The sequence below is a fragment of the Vicia villosa genome, linkage group LG1 (genome assembly GCF_029867415.1).
Source record: "Vicia villosa cultivar HV-30 ecotype Madison, WI linkage group LG1, Vvil1.0, whole genome shotgun sequence".
NCBI classification, from domain to species: domain Eukaryota; kingdom Viridiplantae; phylum Streptophyta; class Magnoliopsida; order Fabales; family Fabaceae; genus Vicia; species Vicia villosa.
The window spans coordinates 58,106,984-58,114,915 of NC_081180.1; positions in this window are offsets into that span (position 1 = coordinate 58,106,984).

Sequence of the window (7,932 nt, forward strand, 5' to 3'; positions counted from 1 at the left end):
AGAGAGTATGATATTTCTCCAAATATATTTTTAATTCTAATTACTTTACAAAAACTGATAATTAGTTAAATTTTACATGTATAAAATGTATGTATTTTGTTCATATACAAAAAAGATATATTATATAATATTGATAATATAAAATATTACATTTACACTAAAAAAAAAAAGCATAAATAACAACTATAATTCATTAAAATTACTTTTTTTTGTGCTATCATTTAATTTTTCTTATTAATCTTTTTTTTCCCACCTTATAAATATTCTAGATCCGCCACTAGCTACAACGTATCTCGTGCAAACGCACGGGTAACACACCAATACACATGTAAATAGGGGTGTTCGCGGTGCGGTTTGGACGGTTTTGACAAAAAAAAAATCCGAACCGCAAGAGAAAAAATGGTGCGGTTTGGTTTGGTTCGGTTGGCTTTTTAAAAAAATCCGAACCAAACTAAACTAATGCGGTTTGGTTCGGTTCGGTTGGTTCGGTTCGGTTTTTTACAAATATTTTATTGAGTCATACATACATATAGAGGACAACATAATTTTGTATCTAGACATTCATACACTATCAAATAACAACAAAACTCGTCATATTTTGACAACAATTATCTATTTAATATGTAAAAATTAAATTATAAAAAAGTGGAATATTAAATATAAAATAATAGCATAAAACAATATAAAAATTATTATAATGAAAAAAATAGAAGAGACGAGAGATTAGTGAAGGTGAAAAAGAAAAAAAAGCTGAGAGATTAGAGAAGAAGATGTGCGATAAAAACGAAATTGAAATACGGAACGTTTACATAAAAATGAGAAGGTGAAAAAGAAAGAATATAAGAGAGTAGAGATTATAGAAGAAGAGAGAAGATGTATGTGGCAAAGAAGGTGCGATAATGTTATTAGAGATTTGAGAAGATCGGGACTGAAATTATATGTGTAAGGATGAGAAAATTGTTTGTAATCATAAGGCTAAGGTATAGTAGGTTTAAGTTTGGGTTGGATGTGAGTTAAGTAAAAGTTAGGTTGTAACATAATGCGGTTTGATTCAGTTTGGTTCGGTTTACAAAATACAAACCGCAAATCGAACCGAACCATGCGGTTTTGTTAAAAAATGACCCAAACTAATCCAAACCAAATACGGTTTTTTGCGGTTTCGGTTTGGTTTGGTTTGGTTTGCGGTTTTCTATTGGGTTGGTTTGGTTTTGAACACCCCTACATGTAAACGCACGGGTAACCAAATCAAAATATATGCGAACGCACAAGTTATATATTTTTTTTTACAATTCAAGAAAATAAAAGTAAATATAAATAAAATAACGTATGAATCCAAACACATAAAAAATATGTATTTTTTAAATTATTTATGTTAGTAATATTATTATTTTAAAATTATTTTTAATTTAAGATACAATATTTTTTAAGGTAATACATTAAAAGTGAGCTATTTATATAAGAATATTAATTTTTTTTAAAATGAGAATGTGTTTCTTTATCCAAATATTTTTATAAATAATCACAAAACAAGTATAATGTTACATACTAGAAAATATACCGTTCATTCAAATATTTTTATATATGAAAAAAATATGTTTATGATCCATATATATATATATATATATATATATATATATAACCCTTTTAGTTAAGAAATTTTGTCTTTTTTTATTGTAATTTTACTATATTTTGAAAACAAATGCGTACACCAGACCAGTACCTGTGCGTACACATGAGTATCCTACTAGTTTATAATAAACATTCAATCAAATTCATATTGTTTAGCAATATTATTTTGGATGAAATTAATTTAGAGATCCAAAGGAGAAAAGCGCATAATGCATTTGTTTTTGTGCCCCCCGACGGAGATTTCGAGCCCCCTGACGGAGATTTCGAGCTGATAGCCCTCGGCGACAACCCGACCAGAGGAGTCAAGATCGGGACAGACCTTCCCTAACTGGCCAGGAGACAACTCAAAGCCTGCCTCAGGGAGAACGCCGACCTGTTCGCCTGGAGTGCAGCCGAAATGCCCGGTCTCGATCCGAAAGTAGCATGCCATCACCTGACGATCGACCCCGCGTGCAAGGTCGTCGCCCAAAGGAGAAGAAAGCAGTCCCCAGAGAAAATGGCTGCGGCCGAATTAGCTGTTAGGGACCTCTTAGAGGCTAAATTCATATCGGAAGCCAAGTACACTACTTGGCTCTCCAATGTTGTACTAGTAAAGAAATCTAATGAAAAGTGGCGCATGTGCATTGACTATACCGATCTTAATAGGGCTTGCCCTAAAGACGCTTATCCTCTACCTAGCATAGATAAATTAGTCGATAATTATGCAGGTTTCAAACTTTTATCGTTTATGGACACGTATTCTGGGTACAACCAAATACCCATGTCTAAAACGGACAAAAAATACACGACTTTCATGACTGAATCGGACAACTACTATTATAACGTAATGCCCTTCGGTCTGAAAAACGCTGGAGCAACATACCAGCGAATGATGAACAAAGTGTTCCGGGTAGAGATCGGCGATATGCTCGAAGTCTATATGGACGACATGGTCGTCAAATCCCAAGAGGTGACTGATCATGCCGTCCACCTCAAAAAAGTCTTCGAACAGGCCCGAAAATGCAAGATGAGGTTTAATCTCGAAAAATGCACCTTCGGAGTCCAAGCGGGCAAATTCCTCGATTTTTTCCTAACAGAAAGAGGAATCGAAGCAAACCCGGACAAATGCAGAGCCTTTTCAAATTTCTCAACGCCGAACTCTAAGAAATCCATCCAATCCCTAAACGGCATGCTCACGTCACTATCTAGGTTCGTGGCCAAATCAGCCCAACATGCCCTCCCACTCTTCAAACTCCTCCGAAAGGAAACCACTTTCGAATGGACGGACGAATGCGAGCGCGCCCTCTCCCATCTCAAGCAAGCCCTCTCGTGCCCACCTGTACTCTCGAGGCCTGAGACCGGGGAAATCCTCTATCTCTATCTTGCAGTCACCACCGAGGCCGTCAGCGCCGCGCTCATCAAAGAAACCCCGGAGGGCCAAAGGCCCATCTATTTCACAAGAAAAGTGCTCCAGGGCCCCGAGGTTAGGTACCAGCAGATCGAGAAAGTCGCGCTCGCACTAATCATAATGCCCAAAAGACTAAGACACTACTTCTTAGCGCACACCATAGTCGTGCGCACCGAATAACCCATAAAACAGTTACTCGAACGCCCCGACATGGTCGGAAGGATGCTCCGCTGGTCCCTAGAACTCTCAGAATTCGACATAAAGTATGAAGGAATGAAGGCACTTGAAGCACAGGTCCTAGCGGACTTCGTAGCCGAGATGGCCTTCCCCGAAAAAATGACCTGCAACACTCGAAGATCAACCTTATACGTAGACGGGGCTTCCAACTCGTCCGGAAGCGGGGCAGGCATCATCTTGGAGAACGGAGAAGGAACACTAAAAGAAGTATCACTATCGCTCTCTTTCCTAACCTCCAACAACCAAGCATAATACGAAGCGCTGCTCGCAGGACTACGTCTCGCCAACGACCTAGAGGCCGAAGAGATCGAAGTGTTCACCGATTCCCAACTGGTAGCGTTGCACGTTTCGGGTGAATACCAAGTTAAAAGCGACCACCTTGCCGAGTACCTGAACCTCGTGTGCGAAAGAATGGCCCGGTTCAAAAACGCCAAGGTAAGGCATATCCCGAGAGAACATAATTCCCGGGAAGACGTTCTGTCAAAACTAGCAAGCACAAGGAAAAAGGGGGCAATAAGTCCGTGATCCAAGAGATACTGCCCAGACCCAGCACCGAACCTTCGATCGGGCTAACACACGTAAGCGCGATCGGAGACGCGTCCTGCTAGATGACCCCCGTGTACAACTACCTGACGAGCGATATTCTGCCGAACGAACCTAAAGAAGCCTCCGTAATTAGGAGAAGAGCCTGCTCGTACGTCCTGGTCGAAAATCGACTCTACCGACGAGGGTTCTCCATTCCCCTCCTCAAATGCGTCGACGAGGGTACAACCCCCAAAATACTCCGGGAAATATAAGAGGGAATCAACTCCCAACACCTAGGAGGAAGATCCCTCGCCAGGAAAGCGCTCCGAGCAGGGTACTACTAGCCCACCATGCAGCACGACGCGAAAGAATACGTAAAGAAATGTGACAAGTCGGGGACATGCACCTCGCACCCCTCAACGAACTCAAATCCCTATCTTCTCCCTGGCCGTTCGCGTGGTGGGGCATGGACCTTCTTGGTCCGTTCGTGACCGGTAGCAACTAGAATAAATACCTCACAGTCGCGGTCGACTACTTCACCAAATGGATCGAGGCCGAGCCATTGGCCAAAATCACGTCCTTGAACGTAATGCGTTTTTACAAAAGAAACATTCTCGCCCGGTTCGGAGTGCCCTTGGCCATCATCACCGACAACGGCACCCAGTTCACTGACAGACGTTTCCAAGAATTCGTCACAAAACTGGGAACTAAACAACACTTCGCGTTCGTCGAACACCCCCAGACAAACGGCAAGCCGAAGCCGCTAACAGAGTAATCTTGAGGGGCCTCAAAAGAAGGTTGGACGAAATCAAAAAAGGATGGGTCGAGGAACTACACATCGTCCTCTGCGCCTACCGCACCACCCCACATTCTACTACTAGGGAAACTCCCTTTCGGCTTACATACGGGACGGAAGCCGTAATCCCCGTCGAGGTACACGTGCCCACCAGGCGCATCGAGGAGCCCTTCGAGACAGAGGGCAACCTTGAGGCCATTAGAGAAGAGCTAGACCTGGTCGAAGAAATCCGGACGGGAGCCGCTCTGCGCGAAGCTTCACTCAAACAAAAAATCGCCCTAAGACATGACGCGAAGGTCATCAAACGGGAATTCGAGATAGACAGCTTAGTGCTCAAGAGAAACCACAAAGATTCCCGCGAGGGCAAAATGGCCGCGAATTGGGAAGACCCCTACCGTGTCCGAGCAAAGACCAAAAACGGGGCATACTACTTAGAAAACTTACAAGGAGAAGAACTCGCTCGACCATGGAACGCTGAAAAACTCAAGCAGTATTATAGCTGAACGCAGGCGTTGCCCGGGTACACGTCGAACACCTCATAATGAAATAAAATGATAGAAGTCTGCTCTCTTAATCGAGCGGACTCCTTGTTCTTCGGGGGGGCACGAATACCGAGCATTCCCGTCGTAAGCAAGTACCATGACGGCAGAACACCCCGCTCGCGAGGGGACCGTTCACGCCATGAGACTCATAACTCAACAAAACGAGGCCTGACACTCACCCTCGCCAGACACTTGTCCCCGACCATCGACCAAAGTTCCACACACTTGGCGATCGATACATTATAATCGAGCAAACCTCCTAACTAAGCAAAAACTACAACAACAACAACGACATTTTATTTATTGTCAACGAAAGTTACAAAATACAAACATTAAACAAAGAAAAACACATCATTCTGCCCGACGGGCGAACTCCTCCGAATGAAGGTACTGATACCAGTCCTTATCCCACTCCATCTCAGAACCATCAGCGTTGGTCACAACCCTCACGCCTGAAGACTGAGCCTGCACGTCCAGACTGCGAGCCCCTTGAGAGCGAGAAGCGGGTCCAGTCGAAACCTTCTTCTTCTTCTCCTTCACCTCCTTGACTCCACGAGAGCATGAGGTTGTAGAAACATTCTTCCCCTTAGCACCACCCATTCTTGCGTAAAAATGAAGAAAGAGAGGCCCATAAGACCTCCTTTTATAGGAAAAAGGAAAGGAAACAGAAACGCCTGGGAAACGGAAAAAGCATTAAAAGACAAAATCGTTAGAAACCAGCGACACGCCGCCCAAGGAGTCAAAATGCATACACACAGACGTCGAAAAGAGAACAAAACAATTAAAAGCGTTAAAAATAACGTACAATCAAATTAAAGGACGAGTAGGAAGCCCGAAATTGTGCCCGACTAGCAGCCATGAAGGCTGAGCCGGTTATATCCTTACAAGCCAAAACGGGGGGCATTCCCCCCGGCACATCACAACAAAATAACAAAATGGCATGAGGCCAAAAAATTAAACATAATAAGACTTCATACACCTTCTTCCATCCGGGCCTCCTCGGTCTCCTGGGTCACTGGCTCTTCCCTGAAATTTGGAGAAAGGATCTGGTCACCTTCCACACGATAGTAAGGCCCGGTGCCCTCAGTCACCAAATCCACCCCGGGATTCTTCAATTTAAGTTGGGCCACAGTGGAGTTATAGGTGTCCTCGGCAGCAGCAACACAGTCGCCTCCCAAGACTCGTATGTACTGAATCAAATCCGCCCGGGTCAAGAGGGTTTTCTCCTCGTCCGTCTCATCCTCAGTAGGAGCCTGAGATCGGCGAAGAGAAGTCTCCTTCACCGAGGAAGACAGCATCACTCCATACAGAGTTCGGTAGAGAAAAGTATACCGGCCTTGCATGCCTTCCAGAGCATCTTCTTTAGCACTCAACCAAGCCTTCACGGCCGCCAGCTCCTCACCCTGCTCCTTCAGTTCCTGATCTCGTTCCTCTAGAGCAGACGCCTTAACCTTGACATCATCCTCAAGCCTCCTCGCAGCTTCCACGGACAAAGGCGTCGAACGGGCGTACAGGGCGGCAAGCTCGAGAACCCTGACCACGGTGGAAGCGTCCTGCACCAGGAACCTCTGGCGAAGAGATGGCTCCAGACCTTCAATATGGAGAGACTCTACTCGAGGAATAGTCAGAGAAGACCCTCCCTCAAAAAAACTGGGGCTGAAGAAAACACGAAGGCAGAGTAAAGATATCACCATTTCTTCCCTGGTCAAATCCACAGCCTCAACCCTCTACCGTTTGTGACGAACCAACGCATCCGGATCCGGCTGCTGACCGGCCTCAGGGATTCACCCTGGTCAGAAGCCTACAGCGGAGATCCGACAGCCAACGGGGAGGAAGAGGAAGTACCCGAGCCAGTCGCCGGGGACCTCTGCACAGCAGCTAGTTGAGGGCCTGCATTCTTCTTCATGGCCGCTTTAGCTTTGCTCTCCTGTTTGAGCATCCTATCTTGGCACGCCCTGTCCATTGATTTTGAAAAAAGAAAAGAAAACACAAAACACGTTAAGAGTCAGCTCGTCATAAATCATTACTATAGAGGAGGACTTAGACACAAAACCAGAAAGAAAGAAGGGGACAGATACCCAAATAGGCCGCTGCACCCTCGTCGGTCCCACTGGCCAACAAGTCTTTTATATTTATTACACCCGGCTTCGTGATGGGAGCCCCACTATCATCAACCACGGGTCTTCCCGAGCGATCCAGTTTCGCGACCGGTGGAAGACCCTGCACAAACTTCTGGAGGATGGCATAATCCGCCCGAGCATCCTCGTCCAGATCTGACACCTTGGTAATATATTGATCAGTCCCGTACGCAAAATGGTCCCGTGACCAACAGAATCTAAACTTCTGCCTTTGGGCAGTAACGGGATCCCCGATATCATTGAGAACCGGGCGACCATGGACGTCTAAGGTCGGTACCCAAGCAAATACACTTTCGCGGGCCTCCCGGGACTGAGGGCATATGAGAAAGAAACGCGGCTTATAGTTTTTCAGAGAATCCGAATAAGACTTGAAGATCTTCTTGGACTGTTTCAGGGACACCCACCCGAAACGATCGTCAGCTACTTTCCGCTGCACGTAGAAGATATAAAAGAACAAGGGGATAGTCGCCACTATCTTCAAATGTGAGCAAGTCAGCTCAAAAGCCCGGATAAACGTAATCGCGTTAGAGTGGAGCTGCCTAGGAGCCACCTCCAGGTGATTGAAAACGGCCATCTGAAACTCAATGAAGGGCACGCGAAACCCCATATCCCGGAAAACCACCTCGTACATCGGGATCAAGTCAGGGGCATACACGTCGCAGATACGATCCTCCTCGT